The 22,436-nt window shown below is 38.7% G+C and overlaps 1 long non-coding RNA gene across 1 annotated transcript in view; it reads left to right on the forward strand.

Annotated features, from left to right (window-relative positions):
* The window catches only part of LOC122879353, a 123,307-nt gene extending 101,109 nt beyond the window's left edge, over positions 1-22,198 (forward strand). The window contains exon 5 of the long non-coding RNA XR_006378687.1: positions 21,781-22,198. This is a non-coding gene — a long non-coding RNA (uncharacterized LOC122879353). The remainder of the gene's footprint in view (positions 1-21,780) is intronic.
* Positions 22,199-22,436: the final 238 nt, after the last annotated feature.

Here is a 22,436-nt window from a genome sequence, read left to right on the forward strand (position 1 = left end):
TGTGGACGCCCACGGTGGAAGACTGTCTGAAGCAATGACACTGGAGCGGATATATTATTAGCTTCCTACTGATCTCATTTACAAAGTGATTGGTTTTGTGTGATGCCTACGTGTCCTGCTGAGATTCATAGACTGAGGCATACCCAAGAGTGACTCCCTCTTTGTCTCATCCCCCTCACCCAAGCTTGCTTTGTGCACAGCAATCACAGGATAACAAGATTCCACACCCAAAGGTGTTGCTCAAAGAATGGTTGAAGGTTCATGCCTGACACCACACCAGTAAGTGCACAGTCTTCCTGCTGCAAAGTCTGGACTGCAGCAAAGTGGATTCTGGCATTGAGACTGGTAATATTGTTTGTCAAATGGGCACCATGAACATTCAATATTATATTTGCCGTAGCTGTAACCACACTGGTTACGTGTTTGTTCCTCTTATTTTATTTTGGTAGGGTGTCAAAAATCTGCAAACAGATTTCAAATATATTTGGTTGAAAGTCAGGTCGTAGGCCAAACAACAAGTAATTAGCTTTTGGTGCAGATCCAGGAATTTCTTTGAAGGATTTTTATACTATACCCTGTAGAGTTTTGTGGCAAACAACGTACATTGTTCACATCCATGTTTACATTGACTAGCTGTTCTCTTCTTCCCAACCTTTTGCCAGTGCTCTGCTACATTTCCTGGCACGTTAAGCTGGATTTATTGTCGACGCAAGGTGTTAACAGGAGTCCTGCTGTAGATACCTGTGGCGTAGGTTTTGATTTATAGTTCAGTATTGGATTACACCCATTGATAGTGTCACCGCAGCACTAGACGGATGTATCGTACATGACCAGGCTTTATAATGCTTTAATTCTATTCCCCACAGTAACTTTGTTTATATTCTTTCATATAGTTTGTAATATAGAGCGTAGTTATAGAGCTGGAGCTACATTCAGGTAACTTCTGCTTCGCCTTGACTCATAACTGAATAGGAGACTACTGCCATGCAATCACTGTGTTTCTGTTCCTTTGCTCACTGTAGAGATCGTTGATTATGTAGAGCAGAACGTTTGCAGTGGATAACTGAGCCTTTCTTCAGCTTGCTGCTTTGTGTATTTGCTTGTGTTTTCTGTATTTGCAGCGTGTTTTCTAAATGCTGCGCATGTGCTGTCAAATTGATGAAGATGTTTCCTTAATTTGCTTGTGTTGTGTCTATTTGCATGTGTTTCCTAAACACTCTCAGGGCCACTGTAAGAATACCAAACAAAACAGGTACTTGCTCACACTAATCCATAGCACCACCAGTGATCAAAAACTCCACACCTTTAACACTGCATGGTACTGACAATAGAGTAACCGTGATACTGCATTTACTTGACATAATAAGATATCTGGCACATGTTTCCCATGCTTGTTTAATGGTGTGTGTATTTTGGTGCAGAATTTATACTTCTAAACATTTTATTTTACATTATTACTGTAAAATAACTCATTTGGTGGCTTGTTCATTGCTGGACTATAAGAAAATACACTTTGTGAGTGTTTTGAAATGTTCTTGTGTAATACCAAAAACAAATTCATAAACCATATATGATGTTGCTCTCATTAATTTACCTGCACACTCCCCACTGTTTCACCATTCTGACATCAATCAACACGTATCTTATTTCCATTCAGTTATTTCCTGTTGATGTTCAGATTGCTGCTTCCTTCAAATTACAGGAAGTTTGTCAGTTTATCATGATTATGCATAATCCCTGCCCCTTCAGTAATACGAAATAGATATTTGAATCTGTCACTTTCTGATAAATCGTTATGACAGAAATGAAAAAGGCTACATGGTGTTCATTTTTATGTTTTGTTGTTTTGTAGTTAGTTGTTTATCAGAGTGGATTGGCTTTTTCTCTCACAACAATTGACAGAAAAAAAAAGGTTTGAAGCAAAGGTAGCACCGCTGCGCTGCCATTCACTATGTATCATCTGAGTGCCGGGTCTTATCTGTGACCTTTTCTGAAGGCCTGTGCTCTGAGATTCTATCTGCTTCATGAAAAAGGGACAAGTGGGCAGTTTAAATTTGAACTGAAATTGCCTTGATATTGTCTTAGCCTTTGGATGGGTTATGCAGTCAGGGAGTGGAGTTGTTTTCTCTTCATCCATTTCTCTTGGGTATTTTTTTTTTTGTTTATTTCTTTTTTGTAGGCAATTTTTCATTTTGCTATCCCTGCTTCTACAACTTTTTGTTTTTTTGTCCTTGACATTCCTTTGTACTTAAGTGACATTGTATATCACTGGCCAATTTGTAGCAGGTTCACAGCAATCAGCGTAAATACTGGTCAGAAAACCCATGTATTTACAAAACCAGTAGTGTTTTCTTTCACTGGATCAGATATTATTTTGATGTATTTATTAATCGCAGGCGTTTACCAATGTCCCTTTTATTTAAAAAAAAAGAAACAAACAAATAGAGGGAGCATGTGCACAAGAGGCAGGAAAAGATAGCTGAGTGAGAGCAAGAGAAACAAAGAAAGGCAGAGGGATGAAGGACTGCGGAGCGTAAACAGGGAAATGGCAGATGAAAGCTTGAAGATGTTGAGGGATTTTCTGGAAGTGATTGGCTGTCTTTGTGGTCTCAGGTTTTTATAATCCTGTCCTGTGATGCTCTAATCTCCCCTTTCTTTTGTACAGAGTAAATATCCTGATTACATGGGGCAAAGCTGACGACTTGTTATAAAAATGGAAGAGCCGAGAGAAACCCTTTATTAAATACTTGCCTTCCAATACATACCCTGTCAGGCCACTGGCACCCACACGATTACCATAAAAGATAATCTCACTACAGCGTGTGGGACCTAAAGGCTTATTGAGGAACTTTGAGGCACTTGTGAAACAGCAAAGCAAACAATAGTGGCTCTGGATTTTCTCACCCCAGCTTCCTGTCAAGATGTTTTTTTGTGGGCTATAATTAAATGTGAGAATTAACAGTGATTGCACATTTCATCCTCTCTAGAATCCAGGTCGCTGATTTTTTTTTTTTGCCATCTGCTCCATTTTTAAGTCACAGCCATTCACATTTACTCTTTTTTTCTTTAAAAAAACACTATAATAAACCATTTCCTGATCAAAATTAAACATGAGTGTGAGCGGCTTGTGGGATGAAGGTCAGAGGACCTTGCTAAAGGGAAAGACTGGTTCATTTGCATGTTTCATCTCACATCTCTCAGCATATAACACGAATTGTGAGTGTTAAAGCTCAGCACCTGTGGCCACACATGTAGATGAGAGTGAATATTGTAACATTAGCATGATTCGATTTTCTCTTTTTCCATTCATATTAGATGGTTGAACTGCAGCACATTCGTTTAAGGTCAGAAGCTATTCATAGTTTCTTAGCATGTAGCTTTTCTTTAATGATTATGAAGGAGAGCTGTGCAATAAATAGATATATTGTTACCATAATATATGATTTAGTACCATCTGGAATTTGGTGAAAATAATATCAGTGAACACTAAGCTGCTAGTTTATTAGGCACCTTCTGCTAAAACTGATGCAGTGTAATACAGCATCCCTGTAATTTATCCTACCTTCATGGAGGCTATAATAGGGAGGTGCTGATTCCACTTCAATTGTCATTTTTATTTGTTTATTTTTCCATTGTAAATCTCTTCCTACATATCGTGATCACAATTGTTTAAAAATATTGAATTAAAGGAATCCTTGTCAAAAATGTTTTTAAAAAAACAAACAATGATTATTATCAGATTTGTTTTTCTCAAATATAGATATTGGTATTGGGCTCAAAAAATATTAAATATTACAAACCCTCTCTGGTAACTGAGTGTATATCTTGAGATAAATTTATTAGCTTTTTTGCTGAGAGTTTGATGAGAAGATTGATACCACTCTGTAATCTGTATGCTAAATATGAAGCTACAGCTAGCAGCCAGTTAGCTTAGCTTAGCATAAAGACTGGAGTCAGTGGGAAACAGCTAGCCCGGCTCTGTCCAAATGTAACAAAATCCACCTACCAGCAGCATCTAAAACTCACTAACATTTAACATATTATGTCTTGTTTGTTTAATCCGTGCAAAAACAAGTGTACAGTAGTTAGTTTTACACGGGGTTATGTACAGGACTATTTCGTGGCCAGGCACAATCACGTCCTGGAGTCTAGTCGTCACCGTGAGACTCTCTGCAAGAAATGAATAAGTGTATTTCCCAAAAATGTCAAACTATTCCTTTAAGGCTGCATTACCTTCAACTTATTTGAGTGTGTTAGATCAATCATTCTACTTGTTCTGTTGTTCATTATGTTCTCATTACAAGTTACTTTGACGGTATTTCCTAAAGCAGCAATTGTGATCCCCATATCATACCATTTTATGTTGGTGTTGAGGTTTTAAATATCACAATATTTGAGTTTGTCAGTATCGCCCAATGGTAGTTTCAATCTGGTTATGCAACCCTTTCTCTTAAAGGTGATGTGTACATATTACCAATTTGATATGCCAAAGACCTTTTGAAGAAATTGTAATTATGTTCACTGGTTGGATTTTTTTCAGTTTAGGACTTTGACGCCGGAGACCGGGGTTTGCGTTGAGCATCCCATGTGTTGTTAGGTTTTTAGACCATCAAAAAACTTTGGTTAAGGTTAGGGAAAGATTGTGGTTTTGATTAATATTGAAAAAATAATGTCCTGTTACGTTTCTGAAGTAAGTGTTGACTTTTTCAATATTTATCAGGGCCACAACTTTCACCTAACCTCGACTATAATAGTTTATAATAACAATGTATCAAATGACAATGTGAAAACAATGTGACAGTGTGAAACATGTCGCTCGTAGTGAACCTACAGAGAATTATCACCTGAATGTGCAGCTCCTCTCATTTTTACGGAGCTTTTAATAGAGTTTCAGCTCATTGTTTAGCTGTCCAGCTCTCTCAGCGCTCTTATAACGTCGTTGCAGCTGTTTTCAGCAAAAAAGCTCTAAAAACCCACTGTACACTACTTGCTCAGCACTAAGCTACAGTCAGACAGAGTTAGTCACTAGCTGGTGAACATAGTGTTTAGAAGCTGAAGAGCCAGATATTTCCCTCAGGAGTTGGTAGACAGTAAAAGCGGTAAAAGGGGGAGTAAATATTGGACTTACATTCACCAGGTTGCCAGAAACACGATTCCAGATGTGTAAATAAGCAACTGTTTGCTAACAAGTTCATCATATCAACTTTAAAGGTGATGATTTATCAATGTTGTGTTCACAACTTGTTTCCGCTGCCCCCAAGTGGCTAAAAAAAATCAGTTACCCATAAAAACGTTAATTGTACCTCAGAAGCTACAAGCAGATATTGCTGGTGGAAAAAATTTTTATTCATCGTCAGTGAACGTGGGAGATATGTTTATTCAAAACATTAATCCATTCTGAAAAAATGCACTTAGGGTGGCATTACATTTCTCTCAAAATAAAATTAGTAGTATGCCAACACAATTTCTATGATACAAGATTGGATTATTTTACTTTTAAAACAGTCTCTCAATTGTATCTCCAGAAAATTTATATATCACGCTATATAATGTAATAGAAGATTTTATCCATAATACCCACTTCTATTATGAAAAGCCTTTATTATTTTTGTCTAACATATACAGTGGTGTGAAAAAGTGTTTGCCCCTTTCCTGATTTCTTATTCGTTTGTCACACTTAAATGTTTCAGATCATCAAACAAACAGTCAAAAGATAACACAAGTAAACACAATGTAGTTTTTAAATGGTTGTTATTATTAAGGGAAAACAAAATCACAACCTACATGGCCCTATGTGAAATAGTGATTTCCCCCTAAACCTAATAACTGGTTGGGCCACCCTTAGCAGCAACAACTGCAATTGAGCATTTGCGATAACTTGCAATGAGTCTTTTACAGCGCTGTGGAGGAATTTTGGCCCACTCATCTTTAGAGAATTGTTGTAATTCATCCACATTGGAGGGTTTTCGAGCATGAACTGCCTTTTTAAGGTCATGCCACAGCATCTCAATAGGATTCAGGTCAGGACTTTGACTAGGCCACTCTAAAGTCTTCATTTTGTTCTTCTTCAGCCATTCAGAGGTGGACTTGCTGGTGTGTTTTGGATCATTGTCCTGCTGCAGAACCCAAGTTCGCTTCAGCTTGAGGTCACAGATGGCCGGACATTCTCCCTCAGGAGTTTTTGGTAGACAGCAGAATTCATGGTTCCATTTATCACAGCAAGTCTTCAAGGTCCTGAAGCAGCAAAACAGCCCCAGACCATCACACTACCACCACCACATTTTACTGTTGGTATGATGTTCTTTTTCTGAAATGCGGTGTTACTTTTACGCCAGATGTAATGAGACACACAACTTCCAAAAAGTTCAACTTTTGTTTTGTCAGTCCACAGAGTATTTTCCCAATAGTCTTGGGGATCATCAAGATGTTTTCTGGCAAAAATGAGACGAGCCTTAATGTTCTTTTTGCTCAGCAGTGGTTTTCGTCTTGGAACTCTGCCATGCAGGTCATTTTTGCCCAGTCTCTTTCTTATGGTGGAGTCATGAACACTGGCCTTAACTGAGGCAAGTGAGGCCTGCAGTTCTTTGGATGTTGTTGTGGGGTCTTTTGTGACCTCTTGGATGAGTCGTCGCTGCTCTCTTTGTCGGCCGGCCACTCCTGGGAAGGTTCACCACTGTTCCATGTTTTCGCCATTTGTGGATAATGGCTCTCACTGTGGTTCGCTTAGAAATGGCTGTATAACTTTTTCCAGACTGATAGATCGCAATTACTTTCTTTCTCATTTGTTCCTGAATTACTTTGGATCTCGGCATAATGTCTAGCTTTTGAAGATCTTTTGGTCTACTTCACTTAGTCAGGCAGGTCCTATTTAAGTGATTTCTTGATTGAGAACAGGTGTGGCAGTAATCAGGCCTGGGTGTGGCTAGAGAAATTGAACTCAGGTGTGATAAACCACAGTTAAGTTATGTTTTAACAGGGGGGGCAATCACTTTTTCACACAGGGCCATGTAGGTTGTGATTTTGTTTTCCCTTAATAATAACAACCTTCGTTTAAAAACTGCATTTTATATTTACTTGTGTTATCTTTGACTAATATTTAAATTTGTTTGATGATCTGAAACATTTAAGTGTGAAAAAAAAAAGAAATCAGAAAGGGGGCAAACACATTTTCACACCACTGTACACGAAGGCCAAATATATAGCACATGTTCTGAATGTGTCTGTGATTGCAGTTCCTAAAACTTCTCCAGCAACAATATTCTGCCTGGGGTTTTTGGTATAAAGCTGTTCCATATTAGCCCTCTATATTCCCTCTTTATTCGTGATCTGAATGGCAAAATGTATTCATGGTGAAACTGCTTCCCAAGAGAAAAAAGGTTTAAAAGGCTGCGATAGCTACTCTAGTCCATTACTGCTGTAGAAATGGAAGAGATTCACTGACTCTTCCATAGGCATTTTCATGTGCACAAGGTTTATGAATTTACACAAACTCATCAAGTGGGTTTTGTCTTACACTGTTTATATGCGCACAGTCATTTGTGCCTTGTGTTTACTATAAGAAGAATTTCAGTAAGCTGTTTAAATGCATTGCAGTAGAAGTTAATATTTTCACTCAATCATCCACACTGCGGTTTTTAATTCAATAGATTTGTCATATAATTGCTGCCCTATAGCACACAAGCCACGTCAATCATTTCCCCGTAATATTGTTATATTATTTCCCTCCCTGCAATAGTTTTCCCTCCCTGCAATACTTTTCCCTCCCCGCAAAATGATTCAGTGCCGAGGCTGGAGGCAGGAAGGATGGATGTAAATACAGATACGAGCTGTAAAAATTAACGGCTCGTACGTAACGGTATGTTGGGCAAGTGTCACAACTTGTGGAAAACAACATGATCGGTGTGACTCAAAATAAAGCAACAACATCTGTACAAACTGTTGAGTAAACTGCAGCCCTCGACGTCTTAATGCGGGTGTTAATGCTTTGAATATGGCTCTAATTGAAGCAACATAATTAGATTAGCATGTCCACATGACGTACAGCGAGTCTACCTCACCATTCTCATAATCACATTAACATCAAAGCATCAGTGTGCGTGTAAAAATGTACAGTTTTCTTTATGGAACGCCTGCTTCTGTTGAATTGGATGTCTTAAAATGCCAAGCTTTACCTCCCACAGCCAGGTTTTCCCTCAGGCAAGTTATTATGCAACAGAAAGTGGACTGGCTATGTGAGGCAGAGTGAGCGAAGAGTAATCGTGCACTCTAATTTGAGGATTTGGAGACTGGTAGGGAAAGACAAGGCCACTTAAAGACCCTTTCACCCTCTTCTGACAGCATTTTGTTTTCTCTCCATTACTCTGTGCAGTGTAACCAGAGGCTGCAGTGACCCTGCTCACACTCTGTAAAGTGTCGTTTGTTACACACAGAGAAAAACTGTAAGAGAGAGCTGAAAACGTAAGAAAGGTTTCTTGAAAATTTGTTTACCCACAAGGAGTATTTTTCTAGTTTTTGTATGGTCGCTTGAACCATTGGTGCCCACTAGAATATATTAGTTTCTTGTCTAGTGTAGTCTATTCTATTATAGACTATTATACTGTAGTCTGTTCTAATGTATTCTTTTGTATTTTAGTCTATTCTGGTCTTGTCTATTCTGTCTAGAATAGAATCTTGAGTCTAGTCTATTGTACTCTAGTCTGTTGTAATACATTCTGTGCTGTTCTGTTATATTCTGTTGTATTCTAGCGCTGAAATGTCAATTAATCGATTAAAAATAATCTGCAGCAATTTTGATAATTTTTTTGTCGTTTCATTTTTCAAGTGATTCACTGTAAACTGAATATATTTTGGTTGTGGATTTTTTGGGGGGCTCTGGGAAATTGTGATGAACATTTTTTCACTTTATCACATCAGCCCTGTATGAGGCTCTCTTCAGTGATTTTAAGATTTACTGATTACCTTTAAAGCACTTCATGGTTTAGCTCCCAGCTATATTGCTATAGTGCTGCTCCCCTATGAGCCAAAGCACAGCCTCAGATCCTCAGCCAGGGCTCTGCTGGCTGTTCCTAAGTCCCGGCTCAAGACTAAAGGTGATCAGGCTTTTGCAGTCAGGACCCCGCAGCTCTGGAACTCCCTGCCTGAAGATCTGAGGTTGCAGAATCAGTAACATCTTTTAAATCACTTCTCAAAACTTATCCTTTTAAAAAAGCTTTTTATTAAGGCTAGCATATTGTTTTATTTCCAGCATGTCTTACTTGTTTTATCTTATATTACTGTTGGGTAATTTATTCATTTTTTGTATTTTTTTTTTTTTTTTGGCCTCATTGCAGTCCTGAAATGTTTTAATCCTGGTAATATAATCTGTTGTATTCTATTTTTGCCCAGTCTTGTCTGTTCTGGTCTGTTGTCAATTCTATTCTATTATACTTGATTGTATTTTATTCTACTCAAGACAACTATTTACTATATAGTGCACTATACAGTCTGCAGTAGTGTGTAAATTTATGCACAGTATAGTGCCCTTAAAAATCCCCCAATCGAACGTGAAAAGTAATTTCCATGGCATGTACAGTACACTACTTTCCACTAACAATCACACAATGCAATTCATAGTCATGTGACACTACACCTGTCAGTGATAATGATTCATAAATGTCTGAAATCACAATTTACTGATCTCTATAGAGTAAATTATTGAGTATCTGTTATATAGGTAGTAATGAATGAGTGAAGCAGGGAGTGATTTTAGACGTATTCTAATCTATTCTAGTATCGTCTGTTCTATCTAGAGTTTTTCTATTCTATTTTAATATGTTTTGTTGTATTCAAGCCTGGTCTAGATTAGCCTTGTCTGTTCTATTCTATTCTGCTCTCTTCCTTGGTCAGGTCTGATTCAGGCTGTAATATTGGCTGCTGCAGCGCTCATTTGCCTTTGCGGTGTTTGTGTGTGTGGGTGTTTGTTAGTGACATGGGAAGAGGATATGAGAGAAGTTGACATTGTACACTTGGCTGTTGTTTCCACTAGACGTGGTGTTAATTATGCATATTTCGCCAGCATCTGCTATGATGCATCATATTTTTTTTTTTGCTCATTATTCTGTGAAGCTGGTCTTGGCCTTTACTGTAAGTGCAGCGAGTGCTTGGATGCCTACTCCTGTACAGCTTGTTTATTTGCTGATCATAGGATTTACTGTACTTTCATCAAAGGCTGTTTGGTGGGGCACCAACGACTCCTGTTATAATATGTTCCTGTCATGTTCTCTGGTAACTTTTAACTGAAACCTTTTTTGTGCACACATTGGGATTCAACTTTTGATCTGTTGGGAACCACTTAAAGCAATGAAAGGTTTTTAAGTATAGATCCTCACTCTACAATGAATTCAGGTTTGTTTGCCAGATCTTTAGCCTAGAAGCACTGCCCAACTCATGAAACCATCCATTGAAAACAAACAGTTTTTGGCCCAAGGCGTCAATACTTGTATACTTGTTTTAGATATTCACACTGAAAGTTCAGTGTTGAATGCGCCCTTTATTCAAATCAGCTTGGATTCTGCCAAATAATCATAATTTGTTTGTTTTTTAATAGAACACAGGACTGGGCAACTATATTTGAAATCAACAATATTAATACACATTTCCATACCATATCAATTCGTTTCTGACAAATGTATGTACAGTCACATATAAACTAATCAAATTGATGTTCACTGCCATGAGCTGTGTTCCCCTCTTATGCATTATGTCAGACAAATCTCTCTATAGTCTCTACTCCCTCAAAGATCCATACTAGCTTTTTTGGAATTTATAACCTCATCTCACAGCCCTCATCGGCGAATGTAATTGGCTCAGGCGTCGTCACATGACCTAAGTGTGGAATGTCAGGTGATAACAAGTGGTCTTATATGGGGGAGATCATAACCTCTGTGTTAGTTTAAAGATGGTGTTTGGCGTCAGAATGGGCCAGGCTGATGATGGCCAGTATCAGTTTATTGCAGATAAATTGGTATCAGCATACAGTACATTTCGGTCACTAACAGTAACAAGGGCTGTCAGTAGAGAAATGCCCAAAAATTACTTTGAGATAACTTAGAAACCATTACATAGTTAGTCCTCTAGCGAGCGCTGCCAGGTTTATTTTTCCACAGTAAAATGTTCCACTTAGAACAAATCTCAGTCACAGTTCTTTAAAATAAAATGTATTTAAGGTTTACTTGTCAAAGCTGTGTTTGTGTATGTTATGTGTTTATGTAAAACAATGAGTATCGGCCGATGTATTTTTGTAACTCAGTATCAGCCTCACAAATCCAGCATCAGTCAGGATCTCATTTTTAGGACTTTTCGTTCATGTTGGCGTCAGATTTAAGCATGGAGGTTCGTTCCTGACCTTGGAAACAATATGTGTGACAAAATAATTTCATGCCAAATGTCCACTTAATAGTTTTTTCTAAGCCGCATCTCATAGTTTTTATCATACAAATATATTTTTATACTTTTCAAAGCTCATACAAAGCTACTGCGTGGATCTTTAGATCTTTAGATTGTTTTGGCACACATACTCTTCCCAAGGTAAACGGTAAATAATGGTAAATGGCTGCATTCATGTAGCGCTTTTATCGAAAGCACTTTACAGTTTTGCTTCTCATTCACACGCCGATGGCAGCGAGCTACCATGCAAGGTGCTGGCCTGACCATCTGGGAATTTTAGGGTTCAGTGTCTTGCCCAACGACACTTCGCCTTGAGGAGCTGGGGATCAACCTTCAAGGTCAAGAATTAACTTCCATGCTTACAAATGCTTAAATGCTAAACAAATGTTAACACAATATCATCATGATGTGATTCTACTGAATTATTCTATTAGAGTAGATAAATTATCACCAGCCCTTACAGAACATCTTTTAATGTAATCTTTTAATGTTTAGTAACAAACAAAAAAGAAAAATCCTGGATCCAGATCTGCAACAAAAACTATCTTCACCAATGGTCAATGGTCTAACTTTTCACCAAAATGTATTGAAATCGCTAAACATTTTTATTAGATGTCCTAAAAGTCAAACAAACAGGACCCATTGACATCACCTTCTTGGTGGAGGTAATAAATGAAACGATGGAGTGATGATGGATGGGTGGATGGGTGGGTCAGTCATGGCCGAGGAATGCCAGGGCCAAATCTCGTCCCCAGTGTGGTGTTATTATTAGTCGCAGCAGAGTGTTACTGGGCTCTTTCTTAATGCCACACTGTTTCTGCTTTCTCTGTCTGGTTCCCCTCCAGTTCACTCTGTGTGTGAGGGGCTCTTACTCCCTATTTGGCAGAGCTGTAAATTGTTTCTGTCAGCTTAGATAAACAGACCCCTGGGTTTGTCCATCTCCCCTCCACACACACACACACACCTTTACACACACATGCAAGCACACACATGCACACACAGCAACCTCCTGCCACACACACACACACATATAGATTATACTGTAATCAACCAGTAAGGGTTTACTCTTTCCTCCCTTGTTTTGGAGGCTTGTTTACTTGTTTCCCACGCTATTAATATTCCGCTCTTATGCGAGGTATCAAAATGTTCACCTTCCTGAAGCAGATGAAGATGGATTTTATTTATTTATGCTTTGCCAGTGATGTGGGACTGAATGCCTAGAAAAGACTCTTAAATAATCATCCAGTCAACTCCAAAAATATGTAAAAGTTGGATTTAACATGTAGAGTGTTAATTAATAACACTCTAATTGTCTTGAATTCTCCTTCCTGCATGATACGAAATGTCGAAAAGTCTCATGGCAACTGAGTCTGACACTGGCAGAGGAAGAGATTGAAGCCGAAAGCATGAGGGATGGAAAATTTCCCAACTGAAAGTATCCTTCAGTGCCATCATTTTCAGCCGAAATTGATTTTCTTTGAACAAGGATATCATCTTGCTTCATGGTTTGTTGCCATAAACCATTGTGCAAACTGATTTACTTCTCCTCTGATACACTGTGATGGCAGTGATAATTCTTTTTTTGCTTTTTTCTTGTATTTGTTTAGGGACTTTCTTATGTCATTTCTGCTGAGATGTAATTTAGTCGGACAGTTTTGTTCCCTGTTGATTTGCTATAATGAGACGAGGCGACGTTTCTCTTGTTTGTTGAAGCATTTTGCTTTTATTCCAGATGTCACCCAAAAAAAGAAAAAGGAAGAGAAAAACAATAAAAGCACTGATGCAAATTAAATCTAATATGGAGTAAATGAAACAACACAATTTAAGGACTGGCACGCCATTGAGCACATTTAAAATGTCTTTTAAATCGTGGTAAAAATGGTGCTATTAATGTATTATCATCTGGTCTTGCTTAACATTGAAGACCTTTCACATTTTGCTGTTGACATTTTCAGTTGAATATCGTTCCTGCAGAATGTCTGCATGCATTTAACAATGAGAAATGAATGAATGAATGGATGAAGATGGAGGAAAGAGAGATGAATAAATGTACATGTGACTGTAGTAGCTCTGCTTTTCTGGGGACAACAGGAAGCAGGAACCTCACTAAACAGATGACAAGGTTACAGTTGATTGTCTCTCAAATTGCTTAGCCCATTATTTTATGACTCTACATTGTATTCCTTTTTTCCCCACTGTCTTGGCTTTCACAGAATGAATGCAGCTTGCAGCTTATTAATTAATGCTGAGTTTGAAAACATTGCTGCTAGAAGAAAAAGGGTCAGCCATAACATAATGATAGCCAAAGGCCACAAGTATTCTTAATCATCAGATCCCTCATCAGCTCTGGTCATAGGAAGTAAATCCTTCATTAAGCTGGAGTTTCTCGCAGAGGTAGCATATTAACACTTGTTTACCACAAGCCTCAAAGCACTCAGTAACAGAGGTCTTCTGCAAACAGGAAGTGCTGGTAGGATTGCAGGGCAGTCTGTTTCTGAGGGACTGAATTTGAAGGGATGAAAGTGCTGTTTGGTGTCTTTTGATGCAATCCAGCTCGGTCTCTCTGATTCACTGTCTCTCTTTGTCTTTGTGTCACTGCCTTTGTTTCTCATGCATATATACTTAAAACGTATAAAACGTGGAGACTATGATCTACTATAGTACGCGCACACACACAGCCCCCAGGTACACTGAAGATGAGGCAGAACGAGGGAGGGGTTTCTCCCGGAGAGCTTAGCCAGACTAAGTGTAATTGCATAGGTGGATAGGAGTCTAATAACTGTCTTATGGAACCAAATTATTGCTGTTTTGCCTGCAGATACACTCCAGTGTAGTCTTTTTTATGTAGTTGTTACGTTTTGTCTTGAGGGGGTACAACTCAACATTTTCTGTCTATCTCTGTCGGTTTGCCACAGTTGTTGCTGTGCCGTCCTCCACCCCCTCAAACTGAGACGCTGTTAGAGCTGAGATGAGGTACGAATTGGAAAAGGTGGAAATATTATATCCCACGGCGAGTGATCATTACAGCGAGCACTTCAAGGTTTTGTGCCACCTTTTCTTTCTATCCTTCTATCATACGACCTGTCCTGTTACAGAAACCCAAATTTCTTTTTCTTCTTTTACCATTTGCGTGGCAAAATCACTGCCAACAAATCACCTTGCATTGCTTCCAGAAACTGATACCACTTCTTGCAGGTCAGTACAGATCCTCTCCTGATTGTTTAGGGTTTGTCCAAAACCAACATTAAGAGGCTGCTATTGTTCTACTCTTTGTATTGTATCACTGAAAAATCTGCTCAGGTCCTGGTTTGTCTCTTCAAAGTCACTTAAGTCATTTGTTGTCAAGCAAAAAAGCCAAATATTACCTACTCAGTAGTGAGAATTTACAGCTTTTCTTTGTCTTATGTGATAGTGAATTGGATATTTTTGGGTGTGGACTGTTGGTTGGACAAAACAAGTTATTTGATGACATGATTATGTATATTAAAGGCCCATCTAGGGACTGTATGTACTTGTCCCTATACAAATAAACATTAAATTAAAAACATTCAAATAATCACCTTGGGCTTTATGATATTGTGATGGCCGTTTTTAACTTTTCAGACATTTTATAGACAAAGCAATAATTCCATTAATCTAGAGAATAATTGGTAGATTCATTGATAATGAATATAAATCTTAGCAGTGCTAACACTAACACAAAGTGAAATTTCAGCTGATATATTGGACTGACGGATTTATCACTGTAGCTCTACAATATATTGTTTAATTGTCTGGTTTCCATGTTGTACTATTGATTACTATTGATTTTAGATGTAATACTAAGAATTGAACCAACACCAAGAGCAGTTATCATGTCAAGTCACGTTTATTTATATAGCACATTTCATACGACAGACTCAGTGTGCACATCATGCAAACATATATTACCAGTCAATCAGTAGAGCGGATCACTGAATGAAGGTATATTTGTCTGTCTGGTTTTTAGTCCCAAACATGCCTCTGACAGGTTCCAAACAGATAAAAAAAACAACTTAAATGATGCATTATTGAACGTGTGCTGTCACTGCTGTGAGGTAACACTTTCACATCCAGTGGGGACCAACAGAAAAAAAAAACTGCTCTGAATGCTGCCCAGTTTCAAATGGGGAAGCACTCGTGGTTTTTCAGGCGAGTGAATTGAGTCAGAGGTATTGACTGGTAACTGGGAGAGTGGAGACCTAGGGGACCACTTCTAATCCACGCTGACCTACTCTTATCACGCATGGCCAAGGTCAAGAGTCTAATGAGGATGGGACGCCATTAGAGCAATTAGACGGAACTACCTTGTTTCTGGGGCAAGCAGAGCCATGGGAGAGAGAGGGAGAGGGCGAGAGAGGAAGGAGACAACTACAGCAAGAAACAGACTGATGATGGGCCCGGCAGCTGCCTCTCTCACTCTCTCTGTCTGTCTCTCTCTCCACCCCACTCCACCTCTCTTCAGATGAACGCAGGGTAAGCACTCAGAAGCAACAGCACAGTGTTGCAACAGTGACACTTAGTGGCACAGATGCTCCGTGACAGAAAAATGGCTGCAGGCATTTTTACATGAACACAGCACTGGTTAGTTCAGGAGGAATGACAGTGAATGGGAATGTGTTATGGGTACATTTTGGGGAATATCATTCAATGCATGTCTTATTGTTAAAGCCAGGCTCCAAGTGAATGGGGGGGGGAAATGAACAATTTATTCCAAAGCACAAACTTAAGAAGCTTCCATGAGAGCAGCCATGGACAGTCACCATATATGTAATGCAGAAACGATCAGTCGACTCATTGGTTAGCTGGTAAACAGAAAAAAATTAACAGTAATTTTAATAATCAATGTATCATTTAGGTAATTTATCAAGCAACAATGCCAAATATTCACTGGTTCCAACTTGTCAAATATGAGGATTTGCTGCTTTTCTCTGTTTTATATCATTGCAAATTGAATATCTTTGGGTTTTGTACTGTTAATCAGATAAGCCAAGCAATTTGAAGATGTCACTGTGTGCTCTGGGAACTTGTAATAGGCATTTTTCATTATTTTCTGATGTTTTATAGACTAAACAATTAATAAATTAATCAAAAATTTATTGTAGCCTTACACATCACAAAAAAAAACACAGCACAGCACAAAAGCACATTCTGTAGAAGCTTCCCTGATGAATGAGACCAGCTAATGACTATTACTACAGTATATATCTCTGAAGTTGTACCTCATAATAAATTATTGATTACTCAGATTTAATTTATTCTATATGAGTTATTTTATTATGAGAGATTTCTTATGAGGTCTCTTGGCCTCAAATAATCCCAGTAAAAAAAAAAATCCCCTCAGAGCTGTTTGTTGGTATGTCATCACACCTGATGGAGCAGAAGCACTTTTCCTGCTTCTGACCATAGAAGACAGAAGCTTACCATTGCAGACAAAACTGTTCTGGGGGCATAAGAATACATTTGCAATCTCAAACCGGCTAGAACACAGTAATTTTCACCTTTGGTGGTAGATTTCTGATGGGACAAGGAGCCCCTGATTCCAGGCACCATGTGGAAGTCTAGTCCTCTGAGCACTTGGAGAGCCACTTTTGATAGAAAACTGGATTACTGACACTTAATGCATGAAATGACTGAACAGACTATTCTTCTTAAGGTGACAGACTTCGCAGAGGCAGAGCTGTTCTTCAGGCAAAAATAATGTGTTAAACCTCAGAGCCAAATACACAGTTTTACATGAATATTTTATTACACTGAGTCCTACTGAAAATGGCAACCTTTGTAAAGGTATCAAAATTATTACTACTTCTAATGCCCATGATCTGAAAAGTACAATTTAATAATTTATGATGAACTTTTATTTTCAAACTACAATACATACATAAGCTAATAGATAATGAGGTTAGCTACTGAGCTAGTCTTTTCCCCTCAGGTTTTAGCAGTTGGCTAACTTGGACTTACTCTTTGTTTTCACCCACCCCAGGTTTTAGCCAAACACTGAGATTATTTCTGACTCCAGAGCAAGTCTGAAATGTTTAATGCTCCCAGGGATTATACCAAAAGATTGCTCTGTTTCTTAGAAGTTTTTAAGCTAAGATGATGAACATGGTAACATACAGATGGAAACATCAGCATGTTAACATTGTCATTGTGACCATATTAGCATGCTGACATTAGCATTTAGCTCTTAAGTGCAGCCTCACAGAGCTGCTGGTGTGGCTGTAGACTCTTAGAATTTGTTACTTGATAAATTACTTAGAGGATTAATCAGTTAATTTTCTTTTTGTGTCAATTTATTTTCTATTGATCAATTATTAGACCAATTGGTTCAGCACTAATCCTGTGCCTGTCAGACTTTTCTGACAGGATTGAGGGTGTTTGTCGGCGAGGCGCAGTATCATTTCAGGGGACACACATTTCCGAACAAGTTGGTGAGAATTGAGAAAAGCCAGTCGTGCCGGAGGGATGCACCAGACTCACTCAGGGTAGTGGTGGAGAAAACGATGTTTGCAGTCTGCTATTATGGACAATGTCCTCCACCCTCTCGATGACAAAATGTCAATGCAATGGAGCACTCGGCGGCTCTTTCCACTGAGGCGTGCCAAGAAGCACTTCAGGAGTCCGTCTGACTGCCCTCCACTACAATGCCTCCTCCCTCAACAGCATCAGCCACTAGCCCTTCGTTTCCCTTTATCTACTTGCCTGCAGTCTGTCATTTACTTATTTCTCCAGAGGACTGCAATGCGATTTCATCCCCTCACTCACTCACACACACACAAACACACACACCCATGCAAGCAGCTACACAAAGCTTCTCCACCCCCAAACACAAGCTCTGGCCCCATCTGTTGGACTTAGTGATGCTCTTGTTCTTGTTTGTCCCTCTTTTATTATCGTTTTTTTTTTTTTATGCAGAGCCCCTTGTGGATCCACAAAGTAATTCGCTCACATAATCATTCATTTATTCACTCATTCACACGCACATGATTAGTCAATCTGCCCCCTAGTGCCCATTAGGAGGCATATGGTACATCTACAGACAACACACTGAACCAGCCTCATTCACTCTCTGCATCTCATCTGTGACACTGTGTCCTTGTTTTTATCTGTGTTTATTGTCTGTGAAGCTCTTTGTCACAGATGTTTTTCTGGAAATTGATTTAGAAATAAGCTTGACTTGACTTGATCAGTCCCACCATTTGTCTTATCCAGCTGGGAGGTTGTTTAGAACTGTTTTGTCATAGCCCAGCTCTGTCTCTTCCTCCTGCAATCCCTTCAGTCATAGCTGGCAAGGAACAGCTGAGCTCCATCTGCCTGCAACGCCAGTCAGCTTAATATCATATGCCAATATGTCAGTTAGTCAGTTATTAATCAGAGTTACAAATTGTTTATTTATTCTTCATTCTATTTCCTTCATTCTGTTTCCACTGAGTATCTATCTACCTCTATCTATCAATCTATTTTGTCTATCTATCCTATCTACCTAGTCTATCTAATCTATTTGACAAATTTTATTGTGAGATGCATAATCCCATTTTCAAGGTAACTAAGTATTTTAAAATGCTGACAATGCATTAACAAAAACAGACAATGAAGATAAAATGAGAACAAAATCTTTGACACTAAATCATAGGTACAGCAAGACTATGGTCTCCAGCCATGCTAGCAGCTCTGTGAGGCCATACCTAGGCATAGTGGTACTTTGAGCTAAATGCTAACATCAGCATGCTAACATGCTCAGAATGACAATGGTAACATGCTGATATTTAGCAGGTATAATGTTTACCCGGTTCAGGATCTTACTTTAGCTTGTTAGAATGCTAACATTTGCTAATTAGCACTTAACACAAAGCACAGCTGTCGGAAGAATTGGACACATTTAAAATTTGACGTGATAATTATTGTTATTATAATTCATCCCAAGGGGGACATGAATATCTGTACCAAATTTTATGGGAATCTCTCTAAAGGTTATCGAGACATTTCACTCAAAACCACAAATGTTAACCTCCTGGTGGCGCTAGGGGAAAAATTCAGGGCATTTCAATGCAATCCATTCAATAGTTGTTGAGTTATTTCAGTCTGGACCAACAGACAGGCCGACCAACTAAACTACACATTACAGGCAAAAGCAGCTTGATTTCAAATATAAAGCTATTTTTTAATAATCTTATGATAAAGGAGATTCACGCACACTACTCAGAACATACTATTTCAATACATCTAACTATCTGTCTATGTGACTCTCCTTCTGTTCATCTTTCTGTTTAAATGCAGTAAAATATCTGAGAACTGGATTTTTATTCAGTTTTACCAGCCTGTTGCATCTCAAACCAGCTGCCAGACCATTGGGCCAAATGTGTGCACCACAAATGGCAAAAGACAGAAAGCAACAGACTCTCAGAGATCACCAGTTTCACACAGATGGAGGATACGCAGAGATATGCAACTGATCTGCACTAGCAATTTATGTTCAGTGGCAACATTTAGTGCCAACACATGAAGCCGCGTGATGTTCATATTTTACAGTGAAATGTAAAAGATGTGTGTCAGGGTGGGGGGATAGATGTACAGTCCTCAACACCAGCAACTCGGGGTTCGGTACTTTATGTTGTACCAGTAGTCAATGTTGACATTTGTGTTATTATCTATGACAGTGATCATCATCATTTTGATTCAACTTGTGCCTTTAATTTGTTCTGTAGGTTTTAAAAGAATTTCACCAGCCCATGGATCACAGAATAAGCTCAATTTAAGAACATAAAATGGAGAAATGAAACAAAATAAAACTGGGCAACAAAATGTTTTTACATGACAATAGCAATATTTAGATAAAACTATTCAAACCTATATAATTTGAATTATTTTGGGTATGGTTTAAGCATTTTTAGAACTGCAAAAATATCTTCTGACTCTTCAAACAAAACCTAAGAGTTGCATGTCTATGCATAGCATAGTATAGTATTTTTGCATAGTATTTTTGCACATTATATCCTTTATTCAGTGCACATATCTCCACACAAGTTCATGAATGGTCAACAATAAAAACTGCCTCCTCTGTGGATCTGTAATCAGCACTTTTTTTTTCTTCTGATTTTTGAAATCCTCTTCCTCAACACATTTGCATGGGGAAGAATCCAGATCGTGGGTGGTGTTCCCTGGGGCAACCACCGCTGAAGCTAGACAGCCTCTCAACATCTGTGGAGGTGTGCCGACTGAAAAGGGGAAAATGTTCCACAAAGATGTAACATCGGCTCCACGTTAGCTATTGTTACATTTGGTTTGCATGTGAGACTATTTAGCTGCAAGTGAAGAGAGTAAGTCTAGGTTACTTCTGTACCAGGCAGCATACTGTTGGTTTATGGCAAGAGTACTAGCAGCCAGGAGAGTGTGCAGGTTCAGAGGCATGTGCCCTGACAATACACTGAGGAATTCAGTCCTGTGAAGAAATAAGAGTTGATGCCTATCTGTTAACATGCTTGAGAAACATTCATCTGTGTTCAGAGCATGTTTTGCTGTGGACAGCTGGCCACAGGCAGTTAAACTAGCAGCGCTGTATCTCTCCAGTTCATTGGTGTTGGCCTTTGCCTTCCTCAGTCCTGGCCCTGCGTGTTCTGGCAGCGATTCAGCCCTCGTCCCACAACGTTACACTTCTCAAATTAACATTTTATATGATGGCAACATAGTGTGGGTGTGTGATAAAGCTTGCCAGCACAGAAATGAAGCAAGCTGGCACTGAATGCACTGCTAGCTCTCTCTCTTTCTCTAGTTCTGTCCCTCTGCAACAACCTTGAACCAGTTTGTTAGCATCCCAAATGAACAGCAACGGTGTTGAGATTTGAATAGCATAAATAAATGAATGAGCAAACAAACCAGCACAAGGCTGACGCCGCTCTAGTGGCAATCTAGGGCTTGCACTCCCTGTGTAATGATCTGCAAATAGCTGGCTGCTGAGATAAAATTCTATTGAAACTACAAACTGCCACTGTTGGCCACATGGCAAATAGGCTGTTATAATTTCAACCAAGAGATTTGCCATGCACCTGGTAAAATCCAAACACTTCAAGTCAATAGGACTGCTGGGTAACATCATAACAAGACCACATGTTGCCTGTTTTTTTGCCTCCGTGCTACCATCTCATCAGTCAGGGAGCAGTCTCACAAAAACTAACAAGTCTATTTCCAGAGATATAGCGTACAAAGGAATACAATGCAAGCTTCTCTACCTAATGAAATTGAAATATTGTTTAAAATCTTTAAATTGCCTTGACTGATTAATTTAATTGAGCTCTTTGAACCATGGGCTGTTTGTGTTTAGTTTTATCTCTTTCTTTCCAGGTTTATTGTAACCATGAGGCAAGATCTTACAGGGGCACTCCAGCAAATTGCACTTTCAGAAGTGGGGGATTCACAAGAGAAAGATGGCCAAAGTGTATTTATTGACTCTGACGAAACTTCCCACCCATGTTGGATTTAAAGTGATGCAGAAGTTACCTTTGAAAAAGTATTTTGACAAAACAATCCAAACTAAAGGTCCAATTACTAGCTTTTTCTGGAGCTTTCAACCGTATCACATTAATAGACATTGTATGTTGTTGGTCATTGTTGCTTTTTATATATATATTTATACACCTATACACACCTATTACACCTATTTTTACACCTACTTGTATGTACATAATAGTTCTATGTTTAATTTCACCTATCTTTGTTCATCTTTGTTGTCCTTGTTTTTAGCTGTATATTTATTGCTATCTTCCTGTAAATTGTTCTTTGTTTGAGAGCTTAAAACCGGAGTCAAATTCCTTGTATGTGTACACATACTTGGCCAATAAAGCTGATTCTGATTTACTGGATTTATGGAAGTTTATCCACAATAAACATTGAAGATAATAGTGTCACTGGAAAGAGTAATGTGTTGTTTGAACTATGGCCTTGACCAATAATTCGGCCAGGCCGAAGATAAATGACAAGAAATTGAGTGACAAGAAGTA

The sequence above is a fragment of the Siniperca chuatsi genome, linkage group LG7, assembly GCF_020085105.1.
Source record: "Siniperca chuatsi isolate FFG_IHB_CAS linkage group LG7, ASM2008510v1, whole genome shotgun sequence".
Taxonomy (NCBI): Eukaryota; Metazoa; Chordata; class Actinopteri; order Centrarchiformes; family Sinipercidae; genus Siniperca; species Siniperca chuatsi.